The sequence below is a fragment of the Miniopterus schreibersii genome (genome assembly GCF_964146895.1).
Source record: "Miniopterus schreibersii genome assembly, chromosome: 4".
Taxonomy (NCBI): domain Eukaryota; kingdom Metazoa; phylum Chordata; class Mammalia; order Chiroptera; family Miniopteridae; genus Miniopterus; species Miniopterus schreibersii.
Genome location: NC_138105.1, coordinates 61,790,701 through 61,810,529, shown reverse-complemented (window position 1 = coordinate 61,810,529; position 19,829 = coordinate 61,790,701). Strand labels below are relative to the sequence as shown.

Here is a 19,829-nt window from a genome sequence, read left to right as displayed (position 1 = left end):
TTTCTTTGCTTTTTGTTTACATACAATAAAATATGTCAACTTAAACTATGCAGTTTGATGAATTTTGGTAATTGTATATAATTGCACAGTCTCACCACAAAGCATATTCATATTGAGGCTATATTATAAGATACATATATATACACATAAATATATGTGTGTGTGTATATGTGTGTATATATATACATAATATGTTCATGTATTTATAATATAAAGCTTTATCATAAATATAAATGTACATATAGGTATGTATGCATGTAAATGGGTGTATATATATTAAAATATACACACCTAAATAGCCTTAATATGAATATATGTATAGTGCGTAAATGAATACATACATAGATAGCAATATATGTATCTATACATTTAGGTATATTCCTATCAAGACCTATATTATATAAATAATACATGCATATATTTTGTATATGTAGATTATATAAATAATATATTGTATATAATATAATATAAAATGTAAACATATATATATATATAAACTACAGATGTTAAACTATAGAGCCTTAACCTGAAATATATATAGATCCAGATGTGTGCATATATATGTATGTGTACGACACTCAAAACTTTTACATTATTCTTTTAAATGTATACAGAAGACTAATAGTGTTTGATACTCACATTAAAACAATACAGGAACAAGCTCTCCTTTAAATGAACATCAGAAATTTTTATCATTCCTTTTTCCCCTGAATTTGAATTTCCATTTCACTTTCCACACAGACTTTTCTCATGTACATTTTTATGCTTGAAAATTTTTTATTGGTTACCCTATTATACTGCAACAAAAAATGTATAAATTGATATTAATATTTTTATTTCCTGTGAATTTAAGTTCTATGATCATTGAATAATTTCTTCTGGTAGAATTATTATAATTAGTAGTAACACACTTGGTCAAAACAATAATATATATTTCAAATTAGTAAATTATTACGAAGTATAAAGTTGCATTTTACTGGAAATCTATCCCCTAATAAGAGAGATGGGCCTTTTATCACAATTAGTTTATGTATCTGGGCTTGATTATTACTCACTACTTGAGTGGTTCAGGGTTCAGCTTCAATTCAATTTCTCAGTGAAAGAGCAGAGGGATCTTATTCACATAAAAGTAGACAGAAATGAAAAGAATTCTGTTACAGCACTGTCAGTGAATTCTTTGAATTAATTCTGAGCTAAAAAATCCTATAGTGATCTAATGTAAGCACTTATTTCTAAGGCTCCATTAGTTTGCAACTCTACTGGGTCTCCTTCAGTTTTGTTGAACACAAAGAGCTGGAACTCCCCCGACTTGCAGAAGCATGTTTTACTCAGTCCTTGCAGTCATTTGTTGTCTCAGCACCAACACTGGTCGTTCCAACCCTCTTTGTTGGGGGCCCAGGGAAATGTGCCATAGTGAGACTAGGGTCAGTGAGGGTGTACTTTTCCATAAAGTGGAAGAAGGGCCCTTGGAGGAAAGGAGAATTGCTCATTCATCTCAACAATATCTCAGACAGCTAAATTGTTAAATTTATGTTGAATATCTGGAATTCTATTCCCTAAAACTGCTGGTGCCTCGTACCATGCAGAACAATCGCTATTTACTGAAACCCCTAATCTCTTCCACTTCATAGGAGCACTTTCTCAGACCTCCCTTTGGTGGAGCACATTGCAGATAGAGGCTATGGTCATCTCTTTTTTCCTGGCTGTGACAGGGCCAAGGAAATGGCTGTCATAGTCTTGTCACAGGATCCCAGACACTTGGGATCCAGATTCTCCCTAAACCTGAAAATGTAGACTCAAGAATATGGCTGCTTAGTGCATAAGAGTTACAAAGAGACTAGCCTTCTGGGAAAAGAGGAAGAAAATAATTAGGAAAATATTACTTTTTAAAAAAATGTTACCTTTTTAAAATACAGGTGGGCCCTGACCCACTGTTAGCTCAGTCTTCTACCTCAGCACTGTCCACAAGGTGGGTGTGTTTGCTTGTCCATTACAATGGATTCCCAAAGCCGATACTCAGTAGAAAGTAAAATTACATTTTATTGTGTGTGTTACAAAATTAGGGGTAAATAGAGAATACTCTGCCATTTTTGTAGTGGAACACACAGAAGATTGAAGACAAAGGACAGAAGTGGAGTAGGATTCTTGGAAATCATGGAGACTCAAATGTTTCTGCTTTTGATATCATCTCTAACTTCTCTACTCTCAGATAATAGCAGCAGAGGAAAAGCAACATTACCTAGGATATTACAGTGGGTGTCAAAATGAACGTGCTTCTTTTCCAGCAAGTCCCAACCCTGACTTCAGGTCCAGGACTGACAGTACAACAGAGCTGAAATCGTCAATGAGTCATTGAGTCGGAATCACCTCTACTGAAATGTCAAGTTACAGACATCCTGTAAAGGACTTTGGTAGAGGTGTTCGAAATAGTGCTGCTTTAGTGAAGTAGAAGTAAAAGCAGAAAACAGGTGATTTAGAAAGAAATATTTGTCCAGTGTCATATTAGTCAGGATTCTCCTGAGAAACAGAATCAATGGAAGATAAACACATAGACACATATATGTACAGGGTGTCCCCAAAAATGTAGACACACTTTAACAGCTGATAACTCAATTTTGAAAATGAAATGTGTTTTAATAAACACTGCCTTTATAATTATTCAAAGTGTGTGTAAACATTTTTTTGGGACACCCGATATATGTGTCTATACATACAGACAGTCCCCAACAAATGATGGTTTGACTTAGGGTTTTTTGACTGTACAATGGAGTGAAAGTGATTTGAATTCAGTCAAAACCCTACTTTGAATTCTGGTCTTCCCCTGACTAGCCATATGTGGTACCATACTCTCTCATGATGCTGGGCAGCAGCAGTGAGAGGATTGTGCCCAACTGTAGGCTCTGAGCACATTTAAGATAGACTAGGCTAAGCTATGATGTTTAGCAGGTTAGGTGCATTAAATGCATTTTTGACTCTACTATATTTTCAACTGACAATGGGTTTATTGGGATGTAAACCCATCATAAGCCGAGGAGCATCTGCATATACATCTACATAAAGAGATTCATCATAAGGATTGACTTACGCAGTTAGGGAGGTTGAGAAGTCCCAAGATCGACAGCCAGAGACCCCGGAGGGCTAATGGTCCAAAAGCCTACAGGCTTGAGACTAATAGCCAATGTTTCAGTTTGAGTCTGAAGGCAGGAAAAAGATCAGTGTGCCAGCTCAAGGCAGGCAGGCAGGTGGCAGGCAGGCAGAAAGAGCTCCTCTTACTCAGCCTTTTTGTTATATCCAGGCCTGCAGCTGATGGACGAGGCCAACCCACACAGGGAAGGGCGATCTGTTTTAGTCTACTGATTCAAATGTTAATCTCATCCAAAAAGACCCTCCCAAACACACCTAGAATCATGTTTCACCAAATATGTGGGCCTTGGGCCCTGTCTCCCCCTTTCCCCCAACCCCCTCCACCCCCCAACCCTGTCCAATTGACACATAAGATTAACATCCCAAATACCGCTTGGGATACCATTATTTTTGTATTTAATGGTATTTAATTCCCTTCAACTTTCAGAAGCGTAAAGGCGGGGAGAATAGCATGAGAGGAAATCCTTAGCTCTTTTCCTGACAGCACCACAGCTCCTGCTTCAAAAACTGGTTGGATCCTTTCCTCAGATTCACCCAATGCCAACGCGTCAGTCACTGAACCAGAAAAGAGTCATAAGAGTCGTAGTTGCTAAAATCCCTCTTCCCACTGGAACCCGAGGAGGATGGGAATTATAGGAGTGGCTTGTGTGTGCTGCAGTTATTTTTCAGAGAACAGTTTAGGACCCACGTTCCCCCTGCTTTTCCAACACTTAGCTTATCCACACTCAGCTGACGCTTTCCTCCCTTAAGTCGCTTGGCGGTGGCGGAGGTTGTTGAAGTGCGTAATTATAATGATTTTTTGCTTTCGTTACAATATGGCTTTCTTCAGACAGACCAGGTCAGGCCCTTTCGGTGGTACAGGTTGTCTCATTTTCAAAGTGTAGTGTCTGGTCCAGCAGCATCATTATCACCTGAGAATTTGTTAGAACTGTAAAAGTTTGGTGTGTCTCCCCCAAACCTACTAAATCAGAAATCTGCACTGTAACAAGCTTCCTGGGTGATTCTGGTGCATACTCAAAACCTGAGAACCGCTGGTCCAGTCTGTTTGCAGTTAAGATGCTCGGTGGTGATGTGTGTCTTGAAATTGAGCAAAAAGTGAAAAAGGCAACAAACCATGATCACCAAGAACTTTGGTGTCCTTTAGTGGTGCATTAGAGAAGGTAAGAATTAGTGTTCTTCTTTGAGAAGCATAGAACAGGCAAACCTGGATTGCTGAACCATTGAAACGCAGGTTATACTTCCTGTGGTTCAAATGCTGTGACACGGAGGAGAGAGAGGAGACTCATGCAAATAAATTTGCTATTGTGGTTGTGCCTTTTAGCATTTTCTTACCTCTGTCAGCTGACAGAATCTCTGAAGATTAGGTTAAAGAAGCTCGTGAAATGTGAACAGTATTTGAGCACACTTATTATTATTGTCAGCAACCAAAGGACTTACTGCTTCCTTGGCTCTGTTTAAAAAAAAAAAAATCTTCAAGCCCTGGCCGGCAGCTCAGTTGGTTAGAGCATCGTCCTGATATGCCAAGGTCTCGGATTTGCTCACTGGTCAGGGCACATATAAGAAGCAACCAATGGCCCTGGCTAGTGTGGCTCAGTTGGAGCCTCATCCTGTGCACCAGAAGGTCGTGGGTTTGATTCCTGGTCGGGGTGCATAAGGGAAGCAACCCTTGAATGTGTCTCTCACATCGATGTCTCTCTCTCTCCATGCCCCTCCTCCCTTTCCATCTCCCTCTTCTTTCCTTTTTCTAAAATCAATTTTTTTTTCCCAAAAGAGAAGTTTTCCAGGAAGACAAGCTGAAGTGGGAAGATATGTAGAAGGAAGGGCATATTGGAATCAGGCACCAGCGTGTGCCAAGAGACAAAGCTGTGAAACAGCACACGCTATTCCAAGACCTGGTGGTAACTGATATACTGAAGTACTATCAGTCGTACGTTTATGGAGGGGACTGAGGAAGGCAATCCAGAGGGGTAAGAAGCAGAGACGTGGAGTCCAGGCAGCACTCCTCAAATCGGTGTGCCTCAGAATCACCTGGAGAGGGTGCTAAAACACAGAGCATGGGCCCCCCCCACAGAGATTCTGACTCAGTAGGTCTGGGGTGGGCTGAGAGGTGCATTTGAAGTGCACTACCATGCAGTGCTGCTGCTGCTGGCCTGTGGCCACACTCTGGCCAACACCGGAATAGGCTAGAGAGTGGTCATTGGAGGGTAGGTTGAAGTTTCTGGGGATGTAAACACCTTGGGCATGTTTATAGCAGACACACAGAAATATTGGACATCCTGGAAAGAAAAGGGATGATTAATGAAGGAAACGCACAGACAAGATAAGAGGAACGGTACAAAAGGAAGAAGGAGGCGCCAGGGATGGTCACAGTAAAAATATCAAAGGGCTGTGGTGTCCACCTCAAAAACCAAAGCCCCTTTAAGTAAGATGATTTTCTTGCAGCTTCTCCTTCTGTTTTGTGTTTTTATCTCCTATCTCCCTGAGCTGCTGTTTACTTGACCTTTCGACTCCCCCACTGTGCCTAGGAGCCTTTGTCTCTGCCAAGATCCTCCAGCGCTGTCGCTTCCCCATGCAGAGACACAAAAAGAGATGACTCGCTGCAGATGACTGATGGGTAATGAATAGGCTCTCAGCAACACAAGGCATTTCAAGGATAAAGGGAAATTTCAAAAAAATGTTTGATCATTATTGCTAGAATTGTGTTTCTGCCACCTTCTTGCTGGAATTGCTGTCAAGCTGTCTGACAGCTCCCCTGGGATGTCACTCCCTGGTAATGCAGTCAGAGAGAGGAACAAAGACACAGCTCGCTCTCCTCTGCTCTCTAAAGCCTGCTTCCTTGTAGCCTCAGCGCCCTCAGACAAACTAGAGAAGCTTCAAAAATCACTTTGTATGATTAAAAAAGCAGCCACCACCACTCGGATGATAGCTGTGAGCAGCTCACTGTGAGTACAACAGAAATTTATTGAGGGCTATCACAGCACAAAGCACCATAAGAGGCACTAAGATCCAAAGCTCAGCAAAATACTGTTGAGATTCTGAGAGGGTCCTTCCTTTTCCAAGTCCCGGACCAGATGATATAGTTCGAGGAAACAGACCAGGATTAAAATGCCATCTTTCTTTAGGGTCGGGGGTGGGGTGGAGGGGGTCAATGGGGGAAAATACTGTCAATAATAAAGATAAAATTATATATATATATATGCACACACACACACATATAAATATAATCTTTCTTGCTGCTTAAAGATGTTCTGGAGAATGTAGCTTGGACTCAAGACCAAAATAGGCTTCCCATTTCTTTTCCCACGAATTAAACTTTCCGCCTAGTCAGAGGCAAAAATCACTGGGAACTGTTTTATCCGTTAAGGCATGAAGGAGAGAAGAAGACATACGGCCATTGGGACAGACATCTCTGAAAGAGAAATTCAAAAGCTGCCTGCACAGTGAGTGTGTGATGACCCTGTAGCTACTCTCATCAACCATATAAGTATTTTTTTTCTTCCTTGAGAAGGAAAGTGGGCAGATGGAAGGATGAAGCCGTTTCCAAGCTGGGGGTGGGGTGGGGTGGGGGGAGTGTTTCCTATATCCTTCATCAGAACAAGAAGAGCATGGTTTCTCCTACATGGTCCAGCCCTTTGAGCTCTTAACCTGTGGGTTTTATAATCAGACCTCTGTCCAACCAAGGATGGGGCTACCCTCCTGCAATATGCGTGTCGGAAGTGATAAGACAAACATCAGGGGGTTGTATTCCAGTCATCAAGAGCAATTTGGCTCTAACTTTCGTGAGCAACTCTCCCTTATAAACGTGGCACCTTTGTGCACCTGCCTGGGCCTAGCCGCGGGCTTTCAGCTTTGCCTGCAGAAGGTTCCATAAAGGGACAGAGCACTGCGTTGATTAAATTAACTCCAGTCCTATAAAACGCTCCAGATCAAAGGTTTATTTTCTGTTCTGGTTCTCATTTCGAGATGCCCAGCCGTGCTTTGCTGTGCGCTCAAATTGTAGCATCGGACTCCAGTCCTACCGAGCCAGCAACAGTAAGTGGCCTGGAGTTAGAATGCTCCTCCCATTCTTAAATCCCTAGGGGCAATTCAGGTTCCTTCCTCAGGAAGCTCTCAATCTACTAGAATTAGACAACCGCTTAAACAATTACAACCCAATCTAAGCATTTCAGGGTAAAAATAAAAACATTTACAGCAGCTTAGGGGGGCAGCATTCATTCTCTCTGAGAGAGAGGGAAAAGGTTTCACCTAAGTGATTTTTTAAAAACGTTTTGTTTTGAAAAAATTTTGTATTTACAGGAAAGTCGCAAGAATGGTAAACCTTCACTCAGACTCCCCAGTTAACATTGCTGTATTCTTTCTAGATCCACGTCCCACCCCACCGCCACATTATTATTGTTGCTGTTAATTTTGCTGGAACATTTTAAAGTTGCAGGCGTCATCATCCTTTGCCCCTAAATACCTCAGGATGTTTTTCTCAAGAACAGTGGATGTTCTCTGACATAGAACCCCAGTGCAATTTCTAAATTCAGGAAATTTAATATTGCTATAATGCCGTTAGAAAGAGTCCATTTTCACATTTCAGCACTTGTTTCAGTAATGCGTTTTACAGCAGCTTTCCCCCCAATCTAACATCAAACGCAGGTTTACACACTGCCTTTCATAGTCACGCTTCTTTTTCCTCCCCTTTCTTTTATGAGTTTATTTGAGCCAAAGGTTACGACAATTGCTGGGAAATAAGATCTCAAATGCTCCCAGTTGTCATGTTTCTTTCATCTCCTTTGATCATGAGCACATTTCCTCAGCCTGTTCCTCCCTCCCCTCCTCCCTCCCCCTCTTCCTCCCTCCCTCCTAACTTCCTTTGTTTTTTCATGACATGGACATTTTTAGAGCACAGGCCAGTTTGGTAAAATGTTCCTCAGTTTGGGTTGGTTTGATTGTTACTTCATGGTTACATTGCCTCATACTTTCATTTCCTTTTGAAATAATTTCAGATTTACATAAAAGCCAGAACTGTATAGTTTTACAACTTTTTTGTAATTTTCAAATGATTCTTACCCAGATTCACCAATTTTTAACCTTTTACCACATCCACATTTGTTACAATGTTCTCTCTCTCTCCCTTTTTGTGTGCTCATATGTGTACGTACATGTATAGAATAGTTTTTAACAAAATCTAAACCAGTAAAGAATAAGTGTCACCCTTTAAATGACAGCATAAAATTAAATAAATTCAAAAAATGGTATATTTAAGGTGTACAACATGATGATTTAATATACGTCTACATATTGAAACGATTGCTACAATCAAGCTAGCTAACATTTCCATTTCCTTAACCCAAAATAGTTATCATTTTTTCCTTCTTTGTCTTAAGAGCACCTGAAATCCAACCTCTTCGCCATCTGCCAGCATTAAATCCAGTATTATTAACTGTAGTCATTATGTTGTTAGAACTCTGGACTTACTCATCCTACATAACTGCAACTTTGTACCCTTTGACCGATAAGTCCCCATTTCTCCCACCTCCCTGCCCCTGTCAACCACCATTCTACTCTTTGCTTCTGTGTATTTTACGCTCTTAGATTCCACACATTAGGGAGTGAAAGGTTAAAGTTGGTGGTGCACGGACGGGCAGGCAAAATAGCCATCTCAGATGGCGAATGAAGAAAAATTGAATTTATTTAAGGGAAACGGGGTGGGGAACGGGGCTACACAGCACTGAGTCAAAGGGTATTGGGTCCATGATGTCAACAAAAATATACTTAGGGCTGTGAAAGAAGGAAGGTGCATGGAAGAGGTAGCAGGAGAGCCTAGGCTGGGCTGCTTTGGCTCACTGAGAAGTCAGAGAGAGAAGGGGCCTTGGAGACAGGTTCAGGGGCTGCTGCCGCCCATTGGTCCCCTGGTTGCAAGTCTCATGGGGTCCCCTCAGAGGGAAGAAAGGGGAAGGAGATGGCGCTGGCATGCACCCCAGTTGGGGAGCGTACACTGGGTCCTTTGTCCTGAGTGTATTAATCTCTTCCTTGCTGGTGGAAATCTTAGGGGAGTGTCTCAATAGAATATTCATCAGCTTTCCAGGTGTGCTTTTTCAGGGTTGTGGTCTCCACTGATTGGTAGGTGCCAGGGCAGGGGGTCATTAGTCAGTGTCGCTGGTCCTGGGGCAGCCATGGCGCCACTTGTCTGGTTTTGCTGCTTTTCTGGGCCTAGAGCTGAAGTACAACTGAGGCCTAGATGTTACTTTTAGGGAGGAAACGCTCAGGGGGTCTAAACCACATGACCAGCCGTATGCTAGGGGAGGACAGGTTACCCCGGGGACAAGGTTCTTGTTTTCCCAGTTTTGCCCCTTGCTAGGTGTCTGGGGCTTTCTGCCTGGTGAGTTTCTGTATGTGGCCCATCGTCATTGCTCTGCTCATGTCTGTCTAACTTGGAGGTCATGCAGTTTTTTAATTTTTGTGTCTGGCTTATTTCACTTAGTATAATGTCCTCCAGGTTCATCCATGTTGTCACAAATGTCAGAATATTCTTTTTTAAGGCTTAATAATATTCCATTGTCTATGTTTACATACATATAATACCACAATTTCTTTATCCATTTATCCATTGATAGACAATTAGTTTATGGTAGTTCTATTTTTTTTTTTTTTTTTTTTTTTGAGGGACCTCCAAACTGTTCTCCACAGTGGCTATACCAATTTACATTCACATCAGCAATCTCCAAGGGGTCCCTTTCTCCACACCCTCAGCAATATATGTCATCTTGTGTCTTTTTGGTAATAGCCATCCTAACAAGTGTGAGGTGATCATATCATGAGGTGGTTTGGATTGCATTTCCTGATGATTAGTAATGTTGAGTAATATACTTGTTGACCATTTATATGTTGTCTTTGGGAAAATGTCTATTTAGGTTTTTCCCCATTTTTTAATTGGATTGTTTGGATTTTGACACTGAGTTGTAGTTCTTTATATATTTTAGATAGTAACCCCTATCAGTTACATGGTTTGCAGATATTTTCTCCTAATCTATAGATCACCTTTTCATTTTATCAATTGTTTTCTTTGCCATGCAGAGGCTTTTTAGCTTATTTTTGCTTTTGTTGCCTGAGCTTTTGTTGCCATGTAAGTGACAGCTTTTGAAGTAAGCCTTTAGGGGAATGAAAAAGCTTGCCAGTTGGAACAAAAGAACTTGGGTGTGAGAAGGGAATTACAACCAGAGGGATCAGGATGTATGAGATATAAGCCAGTATGTACAAGAAGTAGCTGGTGAACAGCCACTTTTTTTTTGGGGGGTAACTGGGCTGGGAGAGAAGGGACCAAAAAGGCAGTTGGAACTTGTCATATTAAGGAATTCAAGCTTTGTTCCATAGGTAAAAAGAAAATGTTGAAGATTTTAAAGCAAAGAGATGATAGTATCACATTTATTTTCTAGAAAAATTAACTCTAGCGCCATTTGGAGCAGAAGGGGCTAGAGAGACCAGCTAGGTGGATATTGCATTACACCAAGTGATGAAGACCTGAAGGAGGGGATGCAAGGGAATGTTTGCTGAATTCCTGCTATGTGCCAGCCATTTTGCAAATGATATCTCATTTAATGATCACAAAAACCTGAGGTCAGAGAGGTTAAGTAATTTGGCCAAGAACAGTCACAGTAAGATTGTGGCATAGTAACTGTTTGAATCCAGGTCCACGTGACTCTTAAGCCCGCTGTGAATCACAGTGGGGTCATGAGGGATGGAGCGGGACTGCGAGGGAGCCGTAGGATTCTGGAGGAAGCATTGTCTGATAGCCAGTTGGACACACTGGACAAGGGACACAGGAAAGATAACAGCTGATGTTAATGATGAAAATGATTACTGGGGAAAGGAAAGACTTGGGGAAGGTAGAGAAAATGATGGTTTTGTAACAGGCTCTGTAAATTTGGTTTGGTTGGCTAGGTTTACGAAACACCTAGTACAAGATACGTAGCGGGCAGTTTGGCTCAAGAGCTTAGAAGAAAAGTCTAGGTTCAAGTTAGAGTTATGGGTGCTGAAGTCATGGGTGTGCTTACTCAGGGAGTGCTGAGTGAGAACAGAGGTGGCTAAGGCAGAGTCCTGGACACACTAACAAGTAAAAGGCAACGGAGAAAGGAGAGTTAGTGAAGAAAAGAGAAGGAGTGGAAAGAGAGCAGTGTCATAAGATCAGACCATTTCAAGGCCATTGACCAGGACTACCAGGTAATGCAGAAGAATTCCAAGAGGAGGTCTGAAAAGATTCAGTGGGATTAATGCATGAGGTTACCTTAATGAGAGCAATTTCGGGAGATTGGCAGGAACCAGCCTTCTGGGGATAACAGAGTGAATAGTGGTAGAGGAAGTGGACATAGAGTAGAGATTACTCTTTCAAGGATTGCAGTGAAGGAAGGTGATGATAGCAGTTAACGTTCATGAGGGTTTACTGTTTATTTGCCAGGCACTGGGGCTAACAGTTCACGCTCATTACCAGAATAATCCTTACAATACTCCTATGAGGTAGGTACTATTATTATCACCATTTTCTGATGCAGGAAGTATAGCCGAGAGTGTGTGGAGAAGTTAAGCAATATGTCCAAGGTTATACCACAAGTACATAGTAGAACCAGGACTCTAAGTCTTCCTGAGTTCACAGCTGGTGTTGTAAGATGGTGGTAGTTTGGGCCGAGTCTGTGTATAAGTGGCGGGGGGAGATCCAAGTAAGGAGGATATTGCCTATACCTATCAAAGAGAGAATATTGATGGATCAAGGTCTAGAGGATGGCTATTAGATCACATTAAAAAAACTAAAAAAACCCCGAGTGCCCAGTTTTGAACATTTCTTTGTCAAAGGCCAGAACACATGAGAGAAGAATCCATGAATGTGGGCCCAGGTGTCAGCTAAGGTAGCGTTCTTGCCCGCCCGGGCGTGGCTCAGCGGTTGAGCTTCGACCCAGGATCCAGGTGACCAGGGTTCGATTCCCGGTCAGGGCACATGCCCGGGTTGCGGGCTCGATCAATGACTCTCTCATCATTGATGTTTCTCTCTCTCCTTTCCTCTCTCTGAAATTAATAAAGATATATTAAAAAAAAATAAGGTAGCATTCTTTTTAGAGATGTAAGTGAAATTGGCTTAAGTCCCCATTTCACATCAATTGGGAATTTCTGTGCCAAGACTTCTGTTAATTCCTGGAAGCTCATCGTACGGTTTCTTTGGCTTTTGTGTTTCTGCTTCCCCTGAATTCTTCATCTCAGTTGTAACTCATTCCTTGGGCCCACACTGACCATGTTGTGGAACTCAGACCCGCCTCCTCCCTCATCTTTTTTCCTTGATTTTACCCCAAAATCACTCACATGAGGCATTTGTCATGTGTACGATATTACTGAAGGCTTAGGGGATTCCAGATCCTTAGCAACACAAACAATGTTAAGCCCAGTAACAGATATTTCTAGTTTAAACAGGCTTTCAGCTCCCCCATCTCTGGGACTCTCTCCCCAAGCTTGAACCTCCCACGCTGTTATGTGAGCCGCAGCTCTCCTGACCCCCCTCTCATTTCCTCTCCTCTTTGCTCTCTTTCAGTCCTCATATTCTTGGTCTTTTTTTTTTTAAAAAAAATGTAATCTGTATAGTTATCTCATTGTTTCACAGCTTTATTGTAAGTCAAACTTTCTTCTTCCGTACTTCAAGTGTCATTATCACAGGAGCGTCCTCAATAAGGCATTTTCTGTCCCTAAGAGGTACTCTGGCATTAGCTACAATAATAATTTTTTTCACCTCAGTACTTATAGGTGGGTTTAAAGGTAGGAAGAGGGAATTTAAGAGGTCACGTCAGTAGCTTCTGTTTTCTCAATGTCTATGAGATATGCCCCTCTGTGGAGGTAGGGATGGGTCTAGGAAAGATTTGACAGCTAAGGTGAGGGAATCTGTCAGTAAAAATTTACCAGATTTCTAAAATATCATAAAATACCATATTTACATAGAATGATTCCTTTAAGCTTACAAACCTGTAGAATTGATTCCCTTGCTAGAGATGGATTATCTAGTTTACTGAGTACTGTAGTTGGTAAGGGAAAAGCTGAAAAAGCAACAGAGGAGAAAAGCAGTGTAAATAAACCGAAGCCAGGGTAATGGAGGCCACAGTCCTTGCTAATCCTCTCTCTCCCCCAACATAGGCACATACACATGTGAAGCGGTTTTGGCATTACACTGGGGCTAGAGAGCTGTTCATCTTGCAGCTGAAAAAGAACAGAGAAGTTACATTAGTTACTTCTTGTTCCATAACAAATACCTCACACTTAGTCATTTAAACCCAACTGTTTATTATCTCACAATTTCTGTAGGTCGGTAATTCAGGAGTTGGCTTAGTTGGGTGGTTCTGGTTCAGGGTCTTTTGTGAGGTTGCTGTCATCTGAAGGCTTGACTGGAGCTGGAGGTTCTGTTTCCAGCCTCACTCATAGGCTGTTGGCAGGAAGGCTCCATCCCTCACCACAGGGGCCTCCAGAGTGTTGCTGGTGACATAACCTGGCAGCTAGCTCCTTCCAGAGTGAGGGATTGAAGAGAGAGAGAGAGCAACCACGGTGAAAGCTGAAATGCTTTGTATAAGTTAATCTCAGGAGTGACATACCCTCACTTTTGCTCTATGGGTCACAGAGACCATCCCTGGTACAGGGTGGGAGGGGACTACATGAAGGTATGAATGCCAGGGAACAGGGACCATTGGGGACATTTTGGAGTCTGGTCATCATAGGAGTTTTTCCAAAAACGTGTGTGTGTGTGGGGGGGGGGGTATGTGCATATTTAAAAATGCCATGAAGACTGGTAGTTTGCCAATTTTTAGATTTAATGGACCAGTAATATAAAAAATAATTGGCGAGGGAGGGGCAAAATAGGTATGTTTCAGTATTGCTTTATGTAGGGAAGATAAAGATGCCGCCCAGCCGGGCATGGCTCAGCGATTGAGCATCGACCTAGGGTCCAGGAGATTGCGGTTTGATTCCCGGTCAGGGCACATGCCCTGCTTGCGGGCTCGATCCCCAGTCGAGGGCGTGCAGAAGGCAGCCGATCAGTGATGACTCTCTCATCATTGATGTTTTTATCTCTCTCTCCCTCTCCCTCCCTCTCTCTGAAATCAATGGAGATATATTTTTAAAAAAGAAAAGAAAAAGATGCCACTTACCATCATTATAATTTAATAAAAAACACATTTAACACAAGAACGGCAGGAAGACATAATCTCAAAATAAAGGACAGCCCTTTCAATTGAATAAATTTAGCTTTATTAAAAACTCACTAACTTGCCTTTGCTTTTCTCATTTAACTGTGAACTGATGAAAACTTCATCCTGTCCTTGTCCACAGACTGTCATTCAGGAACCACTAAGACAGACATGGAATGCTCTAGTACCTTTAGAGATGACTATGAGAATCATGTGGAAACACATACTAGTCCATTCAAAGTAAGTGAAAGAAGAAGAAATGGAAATGATCGATATGAACAGAGCAATTTTATAAAATTTTGCTCTTGAGCTGGAAGGAAACCACAGAGTTGGCAAATAGTTAATGTATCACTTTTTATGATATTTTTGCTATTAATTGGTGTTCCTACTAATATTTAGATGTTTAGTGTTTAAGTTAATTAAATAGGAAATATAAGAGGAAAATATTGAGCATCATTGCATCATAGTTAAATGGAAGTAATACAAGTACAGAGTGGTATTTGAACTTTTAAAGTATTTTCATTTTTAATTAGTATATTTCACATAGTTAACATATTTTTGGATTATACTCATCATTTATGTCAGCCATTCTTTTTCTAAATAATCACCTTCACTTTATAGATACTCTTTTTTTCATAACCTGCACAATGTAATCACATATGTCCCTTTTTACAAGAGTATGAAATATCTGATACTGTACATGAGAGATGAGCTTTGGGTTGTCAGTTTTAGACCCGAGCATTGATGGATTTGTAGAAATGTGATCACATTTTTATTTTGTTCCATTTTTGACCTGTGGCATAACATTTGCAAGGCTGAAAGCTTGGGTTGAAGGGATTAATATTTATTTTGTTTTGGGATTGTCTGGGTCCTACTAGAATCATGCTCTCACCATGGAGGTTGAGAAATAATTTTGAGCAACAATTAGGAAATCAGAAAATTTTTCTTTTCAATAAAATCTTGTTGTAAACCTTCATGAATTGGTTTAAAATCTACACATTTTTCTTCTGAAAATATGGTTGTTAGAAACTACAGGTTTGTTTTTTTTTAAATAGGTAAACTCCATATGTTATTAACAAGTTATATATTTTGAAAGTTTTTAGCATGATTACTTTGGGAATCATGATTACTTTCAGTTTTGACTTGAAAGTCAAATTGGTTAACTAAGAAGTTAATTGATGTGCTTTAAGTACCTCTGTGACATCTTGCCAATTTTCAGTTAGAATGCTTTGTTTACACGAGATATTTTTAAATAAAAGTAGTGAGCTGTTGATTTTTCAAAACTATGGGTAACTTTTTTTTGGTGACAGTCCTGGAGTCATAGAGCTGCATATAAATATGACATTGGAACACAGCCATCAACACTCTGCATAATTTTTCTTCTTTTCTCTGGTTATAGCTCTCATTACACTAAGTTCTTCAACCAGTCAGACATGCCATGTTGTGACATGTTGTGTCTAACTGAACGCATTTTAGCTACTCACTGGCATAATGTAGGGTAAGTGTTAGGTGCCTCTATGGTTGCCTTTGGAAACATTTGTATCTTTATTTGGAACTTCCCAGAGCAAGCTTAGGAAATTTTGATGACATTTTAACAACTACTGGTCCTCAAACGTGACTACCTTTGCAAAGCTGTGCTGACAGGGTGGGCAAAGAACAAAAACTCATAGGGGAGAAGGCTCTCTAAGGAAGGAGGGACCTTAGAGACAGATACCTTATATTTCAGGGACAAGAGCTAATTTTTAGAATTGTAATTGGTCATTACAGATTAGATATTTTATGTAGATAACAGGTTTGAATTGGGCTTTCTGATGTGAAACTAATACAAAATTTACTATGACGTGAGGTGGTGAGTTAGCAAATTCGTTTTTGACAATAATATGTGCTTTGTTTTAGAGCTTATGTTAATTCTTACTACAAATTATATGCAAACCACCCAAAATGTCCCTCCTTTTGCTGACTAAAAAACAGCCTCTTTTAAACGGTAACCTCAAAACAAGGACTTTCAGAGTGAGCCATTTTGTAGGCTAATGAGTGCTATCTGTGGAGGCTTAGAAGGTGACCTTTTGTCTTTTTGGTATTGATGGACCGAAGAGAAGAGTAACCTTGGAACTCTAATCTAGAAACTGTCATGCATTGTTCTAATTATAAGCCACAGATTGCTCAATCATTTTTATATAATAAGGATTTGATGTAGCGGCTGTCAGCACTATCTTTTAAAATCAAAGCATTACAGATAGACAAGTTCTTGTCTGACTTAAACTCACTGGTAATTCCTGAATCATACTTTTTGAAGGTTGCTGGGGGTCAACAATGGCTTGGTTGTGATTGACTAGAAAGACTGGCTGCGTGGATTGTGGGTCTGGCAGCTTTCACCATGGAAAATGACCACTGGCACCTCCCTCCCTAGGACTTGAAGTAACTTTTATCATCAGTTTCTCCTTCCATAGGGCTAAAATCCCCTTCTCCTGAATAATCACATTTTTGAGAAGAGTAGGTAATCAGTGGGGACCCTGTAAGAGAGTGTTTTGCTTAAAATCTGTAAAATAAACAATTTCCTGGTAAGAGAACAGTCTTCTTTAATATATAATTGGTCACACTATATGCATTTTATATTTCTTTAACATCTCTAACTCAAACTATAATTCCCTTGTGAAAGAAAGAAATGCTTACCAACCTATTTAGACAGCCAATCTTTTAATCTTTTGTATGCTTTATACATTTGAATTAATTTAAAACAAAATCAGATGCCTCTGTTAAATCCATGAGTGCAGCATATAATTCACATTGCCGTTTTCAGCATTTCTCTTGCATTGCCATGTAGTATAGTTAGTAAAATTTCAGGCTCTGGAGTCAGACTGCTTGGGACCAAATCCTGGCACCATCACTTACCAGGTGTGTGATATGGGCAAGTTACTTAACCTCTCTGGGCTTCAGTCTTCTCATCTGTGAAATGGGACTTGTTACTGTGTAGGGTTCCTAGAGAACTAAATGAAATGATATGTGCCACAAACAGAAACCTTTTCACACTAGCTTACATAGTAAGGCTTTTACTTAGTAAGGCTACATGAACAATCTCATGGCTCCCCTGTGACAGCTGGAACACATGTGTACAAGAACTGGAAAGTGAGCAGCCTTTGAGGTCGAGTCTCCCTCCATCTCCCACAGTTTGGTTTGTTTCCTTCTGTGTGTGGGCTCTGTTTTCCGCAGACCAGCTTTCTTAGCTTATCAGTGGGCATATATCCAGAAATTCTTTCCTCCAAATCTATACAAGTTATTAGATGAATCACCCTCCATCACCTGACTTGGCTTCACAGTGTCTTGCTCCCAAGTTTCCAGGAGAGAGGAAGTCCAGTCATCTGGTGCTGGAGGGGAGGACGCCATGTGGTAAGAATGGTGGCTCTTTCCAAAGGCCGATGGTGGCTTAGGGTCTCTAAGAAGGTGGTATAATAGTGGAGGTGGGAATGGCAATAATTGGCAACTCAATGATAATCATGGTGAGAATGTTCAAGGGTGATTAAAAGCTTGCTTTGACCATTAATTACTTATTTAAAAAAAATCTTTTTATTGAAGGATAATATACCTATAGAAAAAAAGATATGGTAAGTGTACAGCTTAATGAATTTTGACAAACTGAACACACCTGTGTAACTAGCACCCAGCTCAAGAAACAGAGAATCACTAGCACCCATGTGGTTCCTTTTACTCCCCTCTAGTCACTCCTCCTTAAGGGTAGATTAGTTTTGTCTGTTTTTATATTTTATATTAATGGAATCATACCCTATGTACTTTTTTGTGTCTGGCTTCTTTTGCTTAACATTGTTTGTAAGATTCATCAATATCGTATATATTTGTGGAGCATTCATTCTCATTGCTGTACTCCATTGTGTGAACACACTATACCTGATCTCACCGCTGATGGACATTGGGCAGGTTTCTGTCTTTGTCAGTTCCTAATGGTGCTGCTATGAACTTGTTTTGTTGAAAATGTATACGTGACTACTAATTACTTTTACCACAAGAGGTATATGTAGGGTGTGGTGAATTATATTTCATCACATATGATTGAATTGATGGTCTCTTTTTTTTTTCCCCCCCAATGACCCATTCCATCCCGTCCCACCCTCCTTGATGGTATCTTATGGATGAATATTGTTATGCTTTTTATCTGTTGATTTTTAAAAAAAAATATATCTTTATTGATTTCAGAGAGAGGAAAGGAGAGGGAGAGAGAGAGATAGAAACATCAATGATGAGAGAGTCATTGATCGGCTGCCTAGCCCACAACCCAGGCATGTGCCCTGACCGGGAATCGAACCCTGATCTCCTGGATCCTAGGTCAATGCTCAACCGCTGAGCCACGCCTGGCTGGGCTGTTGATTTCTTATCATTTTATGTTGTGACTTTCATGATATGAGGACAGGTTATTACTTTAAACATTTTGTATACATGAAAGAACCTTGATTTATTTTGATAGGGGCTCAACTGTTTGTTGATGGAATGAATGAACAAATGAACGGTGTATGCCTCCTTTTTTGGGGAAAAAGCCCTATATACAGGAGAGGTTCCAAATGCATGCTTCGGCAGAGCTCATTGATTGAGGGATGGAGAAGGGAATCTAAGCAAGGCCAATCATGTCTTTTCTGGGAATTTATGATATATAACCAAAAGAAGGAGATTGGGCTCTGCTGAGCCCCTATGACTGTGATCTAGAGAGAAGACCCCGTAGGCTACTGTTGTTTGGTACCAAAGGCACACTGGTTTCTGCTCTTTTCTGCTTCCTTGAAGCAGATAAATATCTACATGTATGACTGTCAAAAAACAGTGCGAAGCTAGTTTAAGTTCCAGAATGCAAAGTGAGACAGTAAGCGTCATAAAAAGTCATACTGTTGAGAGACCAGTGAAGACTAGCTTCATCATGTATCCTGTTGCCTTAGCTTGCTTTCTTGAGGAGAGCTATTGTAAATGTGATTGTATTTTCCAAGCTAGAATCTGCAATATTAAGGCAACAGTTCAGGAGAGCAGTAATGAGGACTTGAACTAAGGAAGCAGTTTTGGGGCTGCAGAGGAGATATCACAGGTAAAGGATTTTTAAGTTTAAAAACTGATTTAATGGGGGGAGGGAGGTGTAAAGAGAGAAGTCAAAGATGGTGCTAGGGTTTGCGTTTCTGTGTTAGGAAAGATGATGGTAACACCGTGATAAATAAGGGCATTTTGAGGAGTGGCAGATGGAGAAGGGATAAAGATGAGTTCAGTGTGGCATATACTAAGTTCCTGGTGGGACAACCCGACTTTTTTCTGGTCAAGAATATTGCCTCTGGAAGTTAGGAAGACTTGGAGTTCCATCTGTACTTTGCATCTCACTCTGTGATCTTGGGCGCTTTATTCAGTTAGCTCGCTGTACGGATTAAAACGAGACAGTGCCTATGAAGGGCTTCGCGTATTGCCTGGCAATTAAGTATTCACAAGATATGTATTAATGGGGTGTTG

General features: G+C 40.7%; 1 protein-coding gene across 4 annotated transcripts in view; it reads left to right on the top strand.

The window, feature by feature from the left end:
- Positions 1-19,829, top strand: part of EXTL3 (exostosin like glycosyltransferase 3) — a 97,735-nt gene that overhangs the window by 22,817 nt on the left and 55,089 nt on the right. The window contains exon 1 of one of the 4 annotated variants that reach the window (XM_081135852.1): positions 14,561-14,579. The exons of the other annotated variants lie outside the window; for them this stretch is intronic. The gene's annotated coding sequence lies outside the window, so the exon portion shown is untranslated. Of the gene's footprint in view, positions 1-14,560; positions 14,580-19,829 lie in introns of those variants that run through there. 4 annotated transcript variants of the gene reach the window in all.